This window comes from Erinaceus europaeus, chromosome 6, assembly GCF_950295315.1.
Source record: "Erinaceus europaeus chromosome 6, mEriEur2.1, whole genome shotgun sequence".
Classification (NCBI taxonomy): Eukaryota; Metazoa; Chordata; class Mammalia; order Eulipotyphla; family Erinaceidae; genus Erinaceus; species Erinaceus europaeus.
This window is the reverse complement of record NC_080167.1, coordinates 53769019-53783908: the sequence shown is the minus strand read 5'-3', so window position 1 is coordinate 53783908 and position 14890 is coordinate 53769019.

Below are 14890 nucleotides of genomic sequence, written 5' to 3'. Positions count from 1 at the left end.
TAACAGAGAACTGGATTCCAAGTTCTGGAAACTGGAAACACAGAATACAGACCACAGAGGGAACACACACACACACACACACACACACACACACACACACACACACACACACACGTGCGCGCGTGCGCGCGCACACACACACACACACAGTTGTTTTATTTCTTCTAAATATGTTTCCTAATATGCCAGGTGTGTACTGAGAGGTGGTATCACTTAATTATGAATCTGTTGAAAAGGACACTTAAAATACCAGCCTCCCTCACAGAAAATGTAAACTGGTACAGCCCCTTTGGAAAACTGGATCTAGAGTCCTTAAACAAATAAAAATGGAATTACCTTATTATTCAGCAATACAACCATTTGGCATTTATCCAGTAGACACTCAAACAGTAATTAGAAGGGACGTATGCACCCCAATGTTCATAGCTTCATTATTCACAATAGTCAAAGTGTGGAAGCGGCCTAAATGCCCATCATCAGGTGACTGGTGAAAGAAGCTGTGGGATATCAGAGGGATAAAGAATAGGGAACCTTCCAATGGAGGAGATGGGATATGGAACTCTGATGGTGGGAATTATATGGAATTATACCCCTCTTAACCCACAATCTTGTTGATCATTATCAAATCACTAATAAAAATAAAAACATATTGAGATTTAGCATTTGAAGAAAATAAGTTATGGGATATATATTCCATGGAATACTACTATGCAATCAAAAATATGATATTGTGCTCTTTGGGAGACAATGGATGGGACTAGAGGTGATTGTGTTTAGTGAAATTTTTTTTTTGCCTCCAGGATTATCACTGGGATTTGGTGCTACCAGATGGTTTCACTCATATGTGGATTCTAGAGATATAATGTGCATAACTTGAAGAAGGAAAAAAAGAAGAAGAAGCAAGCAAACTGTAAGACTTGTGAGAATTATGGTGGTTATATTTGGGAGGTGGGCGGGTAGGGAGGACACAGAACTTTGGTGATGGGTGTGGTGTGGAACTATACAATCTATAACCTGCTATTTATTAATCACAAATAAAAATCACTCCCCTACAGTGGCTCAGGTGGTAGTTCAACTGGTAAATCATAGGATTTGTTTGCTCGAGGTTCCAGATTTGATTCCCAGTGATGCATCTACTGGATCGGTGCTCTGGCTCTCTCTCTCATGTGGAATAAATAAGATCTTCAAAATGGAGAGAGGAGGGGAAGACAAAGGGGGAGAAAAAGACAGACACCTGCAGATCTACTTCACCACTTGTGAAGCGACTCCCCCGGCAGGTGGGGAGCCGGGGGCTCAAACTGGGATCCTTAGGCCAGTCCTTGCACTTAGCGTTAACTTGCTGTGCTACCTACTGCCCAGCGCCTGTGAGCCCAGTTTTAAGAAGTTGCATAGGGGTGGGAATGAGAGGAAAGAAGACATGGTCTGTAAGACTGTTGCAGAAAGAGACAGACCCCAGAAAGATGGCAGCCATAACAACCCACCTTTGTTTAGTTTTGCTCTAGCTCCTCCTCATTCATAATTCCTCTGTGATTAGAAACACACTGAGTAGTGAGCGCTTATGGTAGACAAGACTGCCTTGCGGCTGTGCAGGTGGAGCTGTGGTTGAGTGCAGCACTGCCATGACTGAGGTGGGGTGGGGGTTGATCACCAGCGCCAGCTATGCCAGAGTGGAGCCCTGGTCGCTCTTTCTCATCAAATGCAGCTTCAAAAGAACATCTTATATTAGTCAAAAAAATTGAATATACTCAGAACTCAAATTGCAAGGTGGAAACATCTACCTAAATTCTATAAGAAAGGAACAACAGTATAAACCAGGGCCTAAGGGACAGGGCACATGTACCCATGTGCCCATAAGTTAGGGGGAAAATAAATACCTCAAAGTAGCAGTGCTCAGCAGTCTGCAGTGAGTAGACTTAGACTCAGTAAGTGCAACAAGCAAATAGAAAGACCTAAAGAAGGCACCATCAAGTGTCCAGTCAAATATTTACTACTTAGGCCTAGACACCCTCCTCTCCTCTCCTACCCCTACTTCATTTCCCTCAATCACTTTAAGTCTAACCTTGTCAGGTAAAGGACTGCAAAAACTGAATAAGGACATTTACAAAGAATATATATTTGCATATACAGCCTTGGAAAAATCAGTGTTGTATGAAATAAAAGAGAAAGAAAGGAATCTAACTGATGACAGAGTCATGCATACACATGTGGTCAGTTATGAGTCAGCAAAAGACAGGAGGAAAGCTCCTTGCCCTGTAGACAGACTAGTCACGACAACGAAACCTACAAATGCAGAGAGGCGATAGGTATTGACAGCTCAAACATCCCAAGTTACATTGCTATTGGCTTTTTTTCCTGCAGTATTGGAGTCTTGCATATGCATGATTCTACTGCCCCAGGCCAACTTTTTTCATTCTTTTATTTCAGATAGGCAAAGAGAGGGAGACAGAAAAGGGAGGGACAAGGAAAGCAGAAAGACATAATAGTGACACTCTACCATCCATAGAGCTTTCACCAGTGCCATGGTGCTTCCATGTGGTGCCAGGGTTTAAGCTTCAGTACTCACACATGGTCAGATGCATGTTCTACCAGGAAAGCTATTCTAGCCACTGCCACTGACTCTTCATAACATTTCCAACATAAACAATATGGATTCTTCTTTCAATCTGCACAATAGTTGAACTCTTGGAAAAGTCACCTTATACTAAAGTATGCAAGGAGCTGTCCACAGAATACTTCTTTGTTGTATAATAAAGAGGCAGAGATACCTGCTGTCATTCAAACAATACAAACTGCAAAAATACCCAAAGTGTCTCCCTAGAGTGAACACTCTTTCCCTGGGAAGATCTACCTTACTAGTCCTCAGCCAAGAGCTATGAAAGTCCATGGAAAGAGACTTCAGTTAAGTCTTATCCCATCTGAGAATCTGAAGTCAGCAAAGGCAAAGCCACAGTGAAGGCTAAATGTCAAGGACCTCTTAGAGACCCTGGCAGAGCTGTCCTAACGGAAGCCAGCAGGAGCCTCATACAGACCACTTCCATACCCAGTAGCTCCAAGCTACTGTCCAATTTGTGTGATGGGAATTGTCAGGATTTTACTCTGTCCTAGTCAACAACTATGACATCAATAACAACAACAACAACAACAACAACAACAACAATAAACAACAAGGGCAATAAAAGGGGAAAAAATAGCCTCTGGGAGCAGTGGATTCATAGTGCAGGCGTTGAGCCCCAGTGATAACCCTGGAAGCAAAAAAAAAAAAAAAAAGGAGAATCCACCAGTATTGTAATGATCTGTTTGGAGAACCTCTTATCTAGATAATATTTTTTTCCATAACAACCTTGGTACTTGACAGGTCTGATCAGATCCTTGTGGTTCTGATACCCTGAGAGCAAACACACAACAAAAATTATTAGAGATTTAATATTGATTTACAAAATGGTATGGTAACAAAGATATGATTCCATACAGTTTCCACCACCAGAGTTCTGTGTCTATCCCCCCACTGGAAACTGCAGTAATTTTTCCAAAGTCACTGATATGGGTGGATTCTGTAACTTACTTTCTATATGTATGTATATATACTTTTCCCCATTTAAAATTTCATTTTACTTTTATCCGTGATTTAATATTGATTTACAAAATTACAAGATAACAGAGGTACAACTCTGTACCATTCCCACTACCAGAGTTCTGTATCCCCATTCCCTTTTTTGGAAGCTACAGCAGTTCTCCCAAGGTTGCAGATAGGGGTTGACTATTATTTTTACAACCAACTTTCTATATTTGTATATATATTTATAATATATATATATCTATATTTGTATATATATTTATATATTTATATTTGTATATATATTTATATAAATATATGTATATATTTGCCCATTTTTTCCCCATGGTCCCGTCTTCTCTTCCTTTCCAACTCACACTCACATCTATTACTACTTCCAAATGTCCTTTATTTTTTCCTCTTCTCTCTCTGGGTCCTGATGGAGTTGGAGTTCAGAACCCTCTGATCATCTTCCCCCTATCATTTCTCCCCCACTGGGAGTATGAACCAAAATTATTTTTTGAGGTGAAGAAGGTGGGAGTTCTGGATTCTGTAATTGCTTCTCTGCTGGACATGGGCTTTGGCACGTCAATCCATACCCCTGACTGTTCCTAGGGGCCCATGACTATCTTATTTTTTGCAACCAGGATCACAGACTAAAAGAATAATCCAAAAGCAGCCTGTATTCCTTTTTTTAAAATTATATTTATTTTGGGTAGAGACAGAGAGAAATCAAGAGGGAAGGGGAAAATAGAGAGGAAGAATCAGAGAGACACCTGCAGCTCTACTTAACCACTTATGAAGCTTCTCCCCTGTAGGTAGACACTGGGAGGGTCAAACTTGCTTCCCTTTCATTGATGCTGTAAAAACAAGATCTAGAGATCAACATTTCAGGTCCTGGTGGAATGGAGGTACAGAGCCCTCTGGTTTACTTCCCGTCATTTACCCCTCTGGGAGTGCGAACCAACATTCTTTTCAGGGTGCAGAAAGTGAGAGTTCTGGCTTCCGTAATTGTTTCTCTAACAGACATGAACATTGGCAGGTCAATCTATAATGCCAGTCTGTTTTTTGCCTTTCCCTAGTGGGGAAGGGCTCTGGAGAGGGTTCCAGGAAATACTGGTGAGGACATCTTCCCAGGGAGATCAAGGTGGAATCATAAATAAGTTTGCTATATTGATTTTAAAAAATTTTTTATTTATGAAAAGGAAACATTGACAAAACCATAGGATAAGAGGGGGTACAACTCCACACAGTTCCCACCGTCAGAACTCTGTATCCCATCCCCTCCCCTGATAGCTTTCTTATTCTTTAACCCTCTGGGAGTATGGACCCAAGGTCATTGTGGGATGCAGAAGGTGGAAAGTCTGGCTTCTGTAATTGCTTCCCCGCTGAACATGGGCGTTGACTGGTCGATCCATACTCCCAGCCTGTTTTTCTCTTTCCCTAGTGGGGAAGGGCTCTGGGGATGCAGAGCTCCAGGACACATTGGTGAGGCTGTCTGTCCAGGAATGTCTGGTCGCATCCTGCTAGCATCTGGAACCTGGTGGCTGAAAAGAGAGTTAACATACAAAACCAAACAAATTGTTGATCAATCATGGACCTAAAGGCTGGAATACTGCAGATGAAGAGTTGGGGGGGTCCTCCATTTTGTAGATAGCCAGTAGGCATATTTTAGTTATATTCCAAAGGGCCTGTGGCTATGCTAGTGGTTTTTTGTTTGTTTGTTTTGTTTGTTTGTTTGTTTGTTTTTGCCTGAACCTGAAATCTGATATGCAGGTGGATCCTAATTGTTGTCTGGGGAGGTGGTGTCATGGCTGGAAGAAGGACCAGAAAGCTGGATCAAGGAAGAGATTAGTTCCCAAATATGGGAAAGGTGTATGAATATTGTTGACTGTAAACCCCATCGATTTGATGTGATCTGGTGCCCATATTCAGCATTAGGAGCCTATGTGACCTCTGCATCCCTGCAGATCTGAGCTTACATTCTGTGGTTATAAGTAGGGACATTCCAAGCTGCCCCCATATCAGGATCCATCTTCCTCAGGTGTAGCATAGAGTATGTTGTCCATCCTCCCTTCTGAGGATGGAACATTCTCTACCACTGTTGATATAAGTTGAGGGCAAGGTCCTATGGGAGCCCACAAAGGGGTCTATTGCATTGTTCCTGATAGGAATGACTGGTATCAATGGAGAGAGGGATTTATTCGAGGTCTAGGCCCATCATGTCTGTTTGGGAATCTCAGGACTCCCCGAATAGGGCCCCAGCTGATGAGGTTGCCTGATAGTGACTAAAGAGTCATCATTAAAGTATGCCAGTCTCTTGCCCTTATTCAGCTCTTGGAGTCCTTGCTTTGATGAGGTTAGCTTTGGAGTGAGTGAGAGAACTGTAATAGGAAGTAGGTGAGGGGGGTATCTAAGTATAAGTCATGAACTTGATACTGACTCACTGCAGACTATTGTGTCTGCACAATATTTTTTATTTCAAGTATGTATTTTACCCTAATTTATGGATACATGTGAACATATGATCTTACGGGACCTGATCTATATCTAGGTTTTGGGATTTTGTTAGGAAGTGAACCTCCTGGAATGGAATTCGACAATACTATGAAAGGAAAGGTCTCACCTGAGTGATGATTTTTACTGCAATTACTGTGAGGCTGCAGCTCTTTGGAATCTCCTGCCTCCACCACAGTTTATATCTATGCATCCTGCTTCATCACTTCTCTGACCTTTATGTTTTCTGCCCTTGGATGAGTGTGAGAATCAGAGCATTGTTCAACTCTGGCATAAGCCAGTGCTGGGGATTGAACTTATGGCTTTTGAGGCCATAAATATACTAACTGGTTCTCTAATGGGCTGAACTACCTCTCTGGCCATAGACACTCCTACTGGTACTTATGTATACCAATGAGGAAAGTGGACAAAGATTCCTGCTTTCATACATTTCCCTTCCTAGTGGCAGAACCAAATAATGAACATTAGACTTAAGAAGCCAGCCAACAATAATTATTTGCACATAAAACATTAAACCAGTGATCTTTGTTCTTATGATTCAGTAAAAACGACCATATAAACTCGAGTTAATTTTGACTAAGAGTGGAGACTTTAATTTTCTAGATCCGGTAGAACCATTATTCAGGCTATAAAATCCACTCTTAGCTGTTATATCAGCACAGCACAACTGTTCCTTCCCTCCAAGGTCATTCACAGCAACATGTAAACATGCTCCAGTCACTTCCTGGGCTGTTACAGACCTCTCATTCTCTCTAGCTAACACTTTCTGCCTGTTTAACAGCCACATTTCTTGAGTGAACACTATTCTGATCTGTTGCCTTCAGATTTGTACCTTTGCCTCACTCCTTATCTACTCCAATTTCTCTTTCACTCCACCAATATTTCCGCCCCAATAGTTTCTCAGGGAGGTTATTACTGGTGCCGTGCTTAAAATGCAGTGGGCAATGCCCAGTGTTTGTCATTCTTCTCAACAAACTTGCTGATTCCACAATGGTTGTCATTAAACAACAGCTTTGTTGAGATTCACTTCATGTAAAATTTATCCACAACCTGTAACTGTATTATTTCCTTGTGGTTAATAATTAATTAAATTTGGATAGAGACAGGGAGAAATTGAGGGGGAAGGGAAGACAGAAAGAGAGGAAGACGAAAAGACACTTGAAGCGCTATTTTCCTGCTGGTGAAGCTTCCCCACTGCAGGTGGGAACAAGGGTGGGGTGGGGCTTGAAACAAGGTCTTTGTGCACCTAATGTGGGTGCTTTACTACCACCTGGCCCCTCCCCTGTGCTTTTATTAAGTACTAGATTTATTGAGGTTGATTTCATATGCATTTTATTAAAGTGTACTTTTTAAAAAGCATGCTCAAGAGTTTTTCAAATACCATTGCAATCAATTTTAGAGCACCCTGTTTAGCAGTATTGAAACAATTAGCCTTAAGATTAGCACCAACCTACTTCCTGTGTGGATTTGACGACTATGGACATGTCACAAATGGGATCAATAAGTGTCTGACATTGTGGCTGGCTTCTTTCACTTGGCATAATGTATTAAGAGGTTCTGGTTTGTAGCATGTGTCAGCACTTTGGTTTATTTTATTTTATTTTATTTTTGTTCAGACAATACTCTATTAGCATTATTTGCCATTTTTTACTTACGAATATACCAGTTGACTCAGACTTGTGTTGTGTATCCTTTTTGACTACTGTGAATAATTCTGCTATGAGCATCTGTATACATGTCTTTGTGCAATGTGTTTTTATGTCCCTTCAGTATATGTTTAGGAGTAGTATTTTTGAGCCATCTGATAACTCTGTACTTAGCCAAGTGAGGAGTTTGAAAATACTTTCCAAAGAGGTTTTGCCATTCTGCATTCCTGCCATTTGGGTATGAAGTTTCTGACATTTCCATGTCCTTGTTTCCTATGCTACTTAAGCACTGATGTCAGCCACCCTCATGAATGTGAAGTGATACCTAATTTTGGTTTTGATTTGCATTTCTCTGATGACCAGTATTTGGCATCTTTTATGTATTTATTTGTTATTTTTTAAATATCTGAAGAAATATCTATCTGGCAAGCTTGTCTACTTTTTAATTGGCTTACTAATGTTTTTTTTATTAAATTGTAGGGATTCTTTATATATCCTAGACACATATTTTTAAAAACCAAATAAATTACTTGAAAACTTTTCTCCTTGACTAGAAGAATAGCTCACCTGAATAGTGCATCTGTCTTGTCATGTATGCAACCCAGGTTCAAATCTGTACCCACAAACTGCCAGTCCCTGATCAGGGTGCCATTTTGCTGGACTAGCTTCGCGGACGGGAGACAGACGACCAGGGACTCATGGCTGAATGGTACGCAGTTCAGTCTTTATTCATGTGGAACGCATTGCAATCTAAGCTATCTCTAATCACAATCCTGTCCTTATATATATATATATACGCCAAGTAGGGTGGAAACAGGATGTGACATAGAGAAGGTGGAGCGAAAAAAGACTGGTGGAAATCAGGGTGTACTAGAAGAGGGGACAGAGCGAAAAGACAGCATGAACCAGTGGGGATTAAACCAATGCCCTGCAGGCAGGGTAGTGCTTAGTTAACAGTGGTTATGTAAATAGAATACAGTGTTAAGCAGGGGGGATTAAACCAATGAAACAGAAGGGGTTTTAGAAGCAGAATTAGAAGCATACCAACACAAACTGGCAGAAGTTTCAGTGCTCTGGTGTCTTTTCCTCTCTCCTCTCTTTGTCTATGTCTCTGTCTTCCAATCTGAACAAATGACGGAACAGTTTTATTTCTCCTGTTCTCTGGGTTTTCTGCTCATTTTCCAGAGCCCTACTGCACAGGATAGTGATGACAAGTGTCGTTCTTTGGTGACACTGTCTCTAGTTCCTCTCCCTTTCCATTGTGGGTCTTGCCCTCTTTTTCCATGATCGCTTTGTGAGAACCTTCTTTTTTGCCTTTTGAGTTGCCTCTTTCTGTTTGGAATTTTAGATTTGCAAGCTTTACTTTTAAACTAGTTCCCAACATGGAAACAGAAAGAATGCTTCGCTTTGATCACCACTATATAAGCTTTCTAGCCCCACCAGCACTATGCTCAAATACAATAGATGATATATATTTTCTTGTTAAATGCATACAAAAATTGATGCAAATGATGTTGTGAAAAAAATGCTTAGGACTTCCATAGAGACTGGATGTAGCTAGACAGATTATAAACCATCTTTCTAGCAGGGACCTCCCCCCAAACACACTTAAGTTATTAATTAAGTAGGTTATTCACTAAACAGAGCATGGACTCTTATTTAATATTTGAAGATATGCTTGAAAAGGAAAATGAATATAAATCCATGTAACACAACATTTGATGCATCAAGTAATTTTAAGTTTAACTAAATTAGTTATGCTAAGAAACCATTTCTCTTCCTGCTGGAGTTAGAATATTTGCTTTTCTGAAATAAGGTAGCAAGTTTAAAGTTGACTATCAGTGACTGGCTCTGAAAATTGGTCCAGAATATCACTTGGAATTGTATTTTCACACTGTAATTTTCCCCAAAGTTATGGAAGAGGGGGTGGGGGCAACAACAGGGGATAGAATGTTTGATAAACTCTTATTTACCTGATATTTTTTAGGCAAAGAAGAAGAGTGGGATCAAGAAAAGGAATACAAAGAGCCAAAAACAGTCCTTAGAGAAAGTAAGCTTAGGACAGGGGTGCATTGGAGGCCCTGGAGAGAAAGCCCACAAACACAGAAGGGGAGAACAGAAGAAAATGCAGAGAGCATCTCATGGAAATTGAAAGTACTTGCAGGAACTTTCTTGAAGGAAAGGATGCATTTCTTTTTACTTTCTTTCTTTTCTTTTTTAAAGAATTTATTTATTTATTTTTGAGAAAGACAGGTGGAGAGAGAAAGAGAGAGAGGGAGAGAGAGAGAGAAAGAACCAGACATCACTCTGGTACATGTGCTGCCAGTATTGGACTCAGGACCTCATGCTTGAGAGTCTGATGCTTTATCCACTGCACCACCTCCTGGACCACAAGCATGCATTCCTTATTTTATGGCTGCCTCCCAGAACCTTCCCAGTAAAAGTCTTGAGAGGATGAAGGAAGGAATGACATTTGAGAAAGCATCCTGAGGTTTTGCCAAAGGATAATGCCAGTACATCTAGGGTGCTCTGAGAGATCACACTGGCACAGTTTACAAAATAGAGGGAACCCCATAGGTGGGCGGAAACCAAGCACACAGACACCATTCATTTGTAACCTGGGGAAAACCAGGGGAAGCAGCTCCACTTCCAAATTGTCATTTCAAATTTGCAAAGGTGCCAACAAAGCACTTTGCAAGTTGAGATTACAATTTAAATGTTGGACTAGCAGGATCTTTCTGACCTGGGACAAGCATTTAAAAATCCATGAAAATAGTCCCTTTGCTCACCCTTATGGCTAGCAGGCTTTGTATCAGATCTACTTGAAAATTTTTTACTAGGGGCCAGGCAGTCGTGGCCCGATAGAGTGCATATACTACAACGTGCAAGAGCCTGGGTTCAAGCCCCTGTTCTCTCCTGTATGGGGGGGGGGGGCGGCGAGGCCTCACAAACAGTGAAGCAGTGCTACAGGTCTTTCTCTCTACCTCCCTCTCAATTTCTGTCTCTATCCAAAACAAATAAGTACTTATACAAAAGGGGGAGGCCAGGGGCACTGAAAGGGGAGGTGGGGTCAGGAGCCCAGGGACCTAAGACGGAGGAAGATGACAATGTGGAGAGTGAGTTCTGACACCTATTTGGAGGGGGATGTGAAATGGGACCTTGCAACAAGAGTCTTATAAATTGGTATTTCCTCAATAGAAAATGTTATTTTATGTTTATGTTATGACTTTTCAAACTTCTTTTGTTTATTTTTTATTTGTTTTGGAATGCACAGTACACACTCTTGCAGCTTTACTCCATGTCCCAAAAAACCTGAGGAGCCCTGCCCAGGAGCTCCCCGCCAACTGTGAAGCTGCAGGAGATGGGCCAGCGCTCCCCTCAGCCTCCTATTTGTGATCTGCAGACACATCCACTGGGAACCGGACTGAGAACATCGGCTCCCAGAACATTGCAGCCACTTGATTTGATTGCAAAGCCCATCGGGGGAGATTTAGAAAAGCAGATGGTTGCTCTAATTCCAGGGGCGCCTGTCCACCTTCTGGACACCCTTCTCACCATTAGGGAGGACTTAGCTACTTTGGAGGACTGAGGTAGCCATTTATGGCACCTCCAGCTGGAAGGCTTGTGTCCTGTCTACACTGAGGCCCTGGGGAAATTAGGAAGCCACAGCCAGTGTGTGACATGCCAAAGGAGTTGACAGGAGGGCGATGTCTCCTAGCCACAATGCAGAGGAGCCAGGGGAGAAAGAAGGAAATCACAGATAACCTAAAGCTCTCCCACCTCATCAGCTTGTGAAGCCCAGCAGGCTACCACTTCCTAATTTCCAGAAATGTGCTCACCTCCAAGAGCCCCCAGGAGACAGTTCCTCAAAACTCTTCAATTCTTCTGCCTCTTTGTATTGTTCTGAAAGTCTCAGAGCAAAGTACAGACCAAGCTGGACAGGCTTTCCTCCAATAGCAGAAAGTCAAGAAACAGCTTCAATGAGCCAAAGTCCCACTATTCGATGTCTGTAAGCCTGCATGGGATTCAGGCACTGCTAGGTATTCACTTCCTGGCTCCAGCTGGTTTCCTGCTGCCCTCAGCTTTCCCCCCATCTATCTCCTCTTTAGGAGGTAGTGAGGGTCTGGGAAGGTATCAGAACATAGCTAGTACTCCATGGGACTCCCTGGGTTCAAGCCCTTGTTCACAGATGAGTCATCTCAGAGATTTCCAACGTATTGGTTCATTCACGGCATTTCTTCCTTTTAAGAGTTCTTTTAGACCTTTTGTCTTCATTGTACTCTGTCCCACTCAAATTGGACTGTAAACTTTTGTGGCCAGAGAATCCACTTATTAATCAACTGTTAATTTACTCAACAGACTGGTAAGGTAATTCATCTGGAAAGACACCTGCTTTTCCATGCGTGTGACCCAGGTTTGACACCCCTGCATGTGAGGGAGTTCAGTGGTATCTTTCTTTCTGTCTCTGTCTAAAAGAACCAAGCCCACTGCATTGGAGGAAGCTTGGGTGCTGTGGTCTCTTTTGCTTTTTTTTCTGCCTTTCTGTCTCAATCTAAAATAAATACATAAATAAATAAAAATAAAGTCATAGTCTGGGTGCATGTTGAAAAAAAAATAAAACCTGGCAGAACCCAGTCAGCTTTCAGGTTTTCTTGTGAACATTCAGTCACTACTTATTTATTCATTTAATTCTTGCTAACACTTGTTATTAGACTGTTAAGAGGCACGAGTCACCAAAGACAGGGATGCTTTTTTTTTAAAAAAATTTATTTATAAAAAGGAAACATTGACTAAACTTTTAAATGAATGATTTTTATACTTATTATTTCTTTCTGTGAAGGGGAAGGAGAATACCACTGCCTGATTTTTTGTTTCCCGAGAAATATCTAGCTCTCATAAAGATATATTTTTGGGCTTTTGCTACTATACTAGATGTAAGTAAATTTGGCCTCAAAGAATTGCAGTTAAAAGAGTAGGATCAAACTGTACTTTTCCTTGTTATTCTGTGATGTAACTGGTTTACAGAGAACAGAATAATTTGTTTGCTGATTGTGTTAGTAACAGGAGTGAAAGATACTCAGTTTTTAAAATATTTTAGGCATAGTTCCTATGTCATTTGCTAACTGTTCTCCTGAGCATCTTAGCTGTCTACTGCTAAAAAAGTGGGGCCAGAGATACAGTTCCCCATGGTATGACTTGTCCAGCATGTGGTCTAGGTTTGAGCCCCAGCCCCACATGGGAGGAGCAGAGCTATGGCACCAGGGAAAGCTCAAATACTGGAATAGTTCTCTCTCTCTCTCTCTGAATGAAAAAGGAGCTCAGTGCAGTGAGACCCTTACTTTACAATAAATAAATAAATAAATATAAAAAAAGAAGCCTCAAGATTCTCAAGATTGTTCCTCTGTCATAAAATTTTCTCATTATTGCTTCTTAGTAATAATGGAATGTGTTTAAAAAGCTAGAAATAATATGTATGGGGTCACAGGTTTACTCAGAATGCTATCTAGATGTGTAAAAATAAAGTAGCATCTATATTTCTTTTTCTTTCTTTTTTTTTTTTTTTGCCTCCAGGGTTATTGCTGGAGCTGGGTGCCTGCACTATAAATCACTGCTCCTGGAGGCTGTTTTTTTTCCCCTTTGTTGCCCTTGTTGTTTATCATTGTTGTTGTTATTATTGTTGTTGTCATTGCTGTGATTATTGTTGGATAGGACAGAGAGAAAAGGAGAGAAAAGGAGAAGACAGAGGGGGAGAAAAAGATAGACATGTGCAGGAATGCTTCACCACTTGCAAAGTGACCCCCCTGTAGGTGGGGAGCCAGGGGCTCAAACCGGGATCCTTAAGGCAGTCCTTGTGCTTTGAGCACCTATATTTCTTTATAACTTATCTGGTATTATTTGCCAACTGTCTATTGGTTAGGGAAGAAGACAAAATGAAGTAGCTTATCCTAATTCAATATACATCTAAGAGGAACAAATAACTTCATTTGTTTATTGATATATAACTTGATTCTCTGGACAACTGTTCAGTGTTTAATTGGCTTTGTCCTCACTCTTTACCAAGACAGCAGTCCAGAGTTCAGAGCAGGGACTAAAATGCTTAATGGAACTGGGACAGGTGGATGGGAGTGGTGACTGTTGTGAAGTTAGCTCTAGTATGGTTGGCATTAACATGTTTGGACCTGTTACTGATATTCTTTTTGGGTAAATCCATAATACATGGTTTATTTAATTGTTTTTTGAGGGAGGCTTTATAAAACAGCCTTCTCTTGACTTTGATGGGTTTTAAAAACTCTTCTCACCATTGCTACCTTTATCATATGTTCTAGGCTCAAACTGATTACCCTAAAGTTCCTGTTGAGGGGCCTACATTGCATTGTGCATGATAGCCCCCATAGTCTTCCTTTTTAAATTATTTTCTTTAAATTAAGTGATTTGATTGTGTTTTGCAATTATTCCACTGTCTTGCACATCATTGTCAAGAAAATGAAGTGTTTAAAATAAATTTGTCAGCATCTATAAAGCTTAATTTTTCTTTCCCACCAGGATCATCACTTGGGCTCGGTGCCTGCTCAGCTTAACTTGTCCCAGCAGCCACTTATTTTCCTTTTCTTTCTTTTGACAGGGGGTGAGAGACAGAGGTAGAAGGGGCTAGAGAGGCAGAGAGAAGGAGGGACATCTGCATCACTGCCCCACTGTTAGTAAAGCTTTCTCCCACAGATAGGGACTACACTTTCAAATTAATTTCTTACTAAGACACTCTGCAAGAAAAAAAAAAAGATCAAACTCAAAGAATGTTCTAGGAGTAGGGATTTGTAAAGACAGGAAAAAAGTATGTAATTGCTAAGATTTATGGTGAATCTTCTACACCTTATCAGTTTCAGAGGTTATTTAATTTTAGTGGCTTAGAATCACTGGTGTTTTGATTACTTGCAGCTTATAGGAACAATATGTACTGATGACAAAAATCACATATTCAGGCCCTCCTTCCTTCTAGGATAGTGGGTAGGACTGGTTAAGAGGTTGGCTCTGGAATCAGATAAAATGACATTTTCAGTGAATTTATCAGAAAATATACCAACAGACTATAAAAAGTAAAGCAATTTTCATTTGGACTTTTCTTGAGTTCAAATTCATAAATTTTCAGATAGTCCTCTAAGAGTTGGAGAGTAAACTA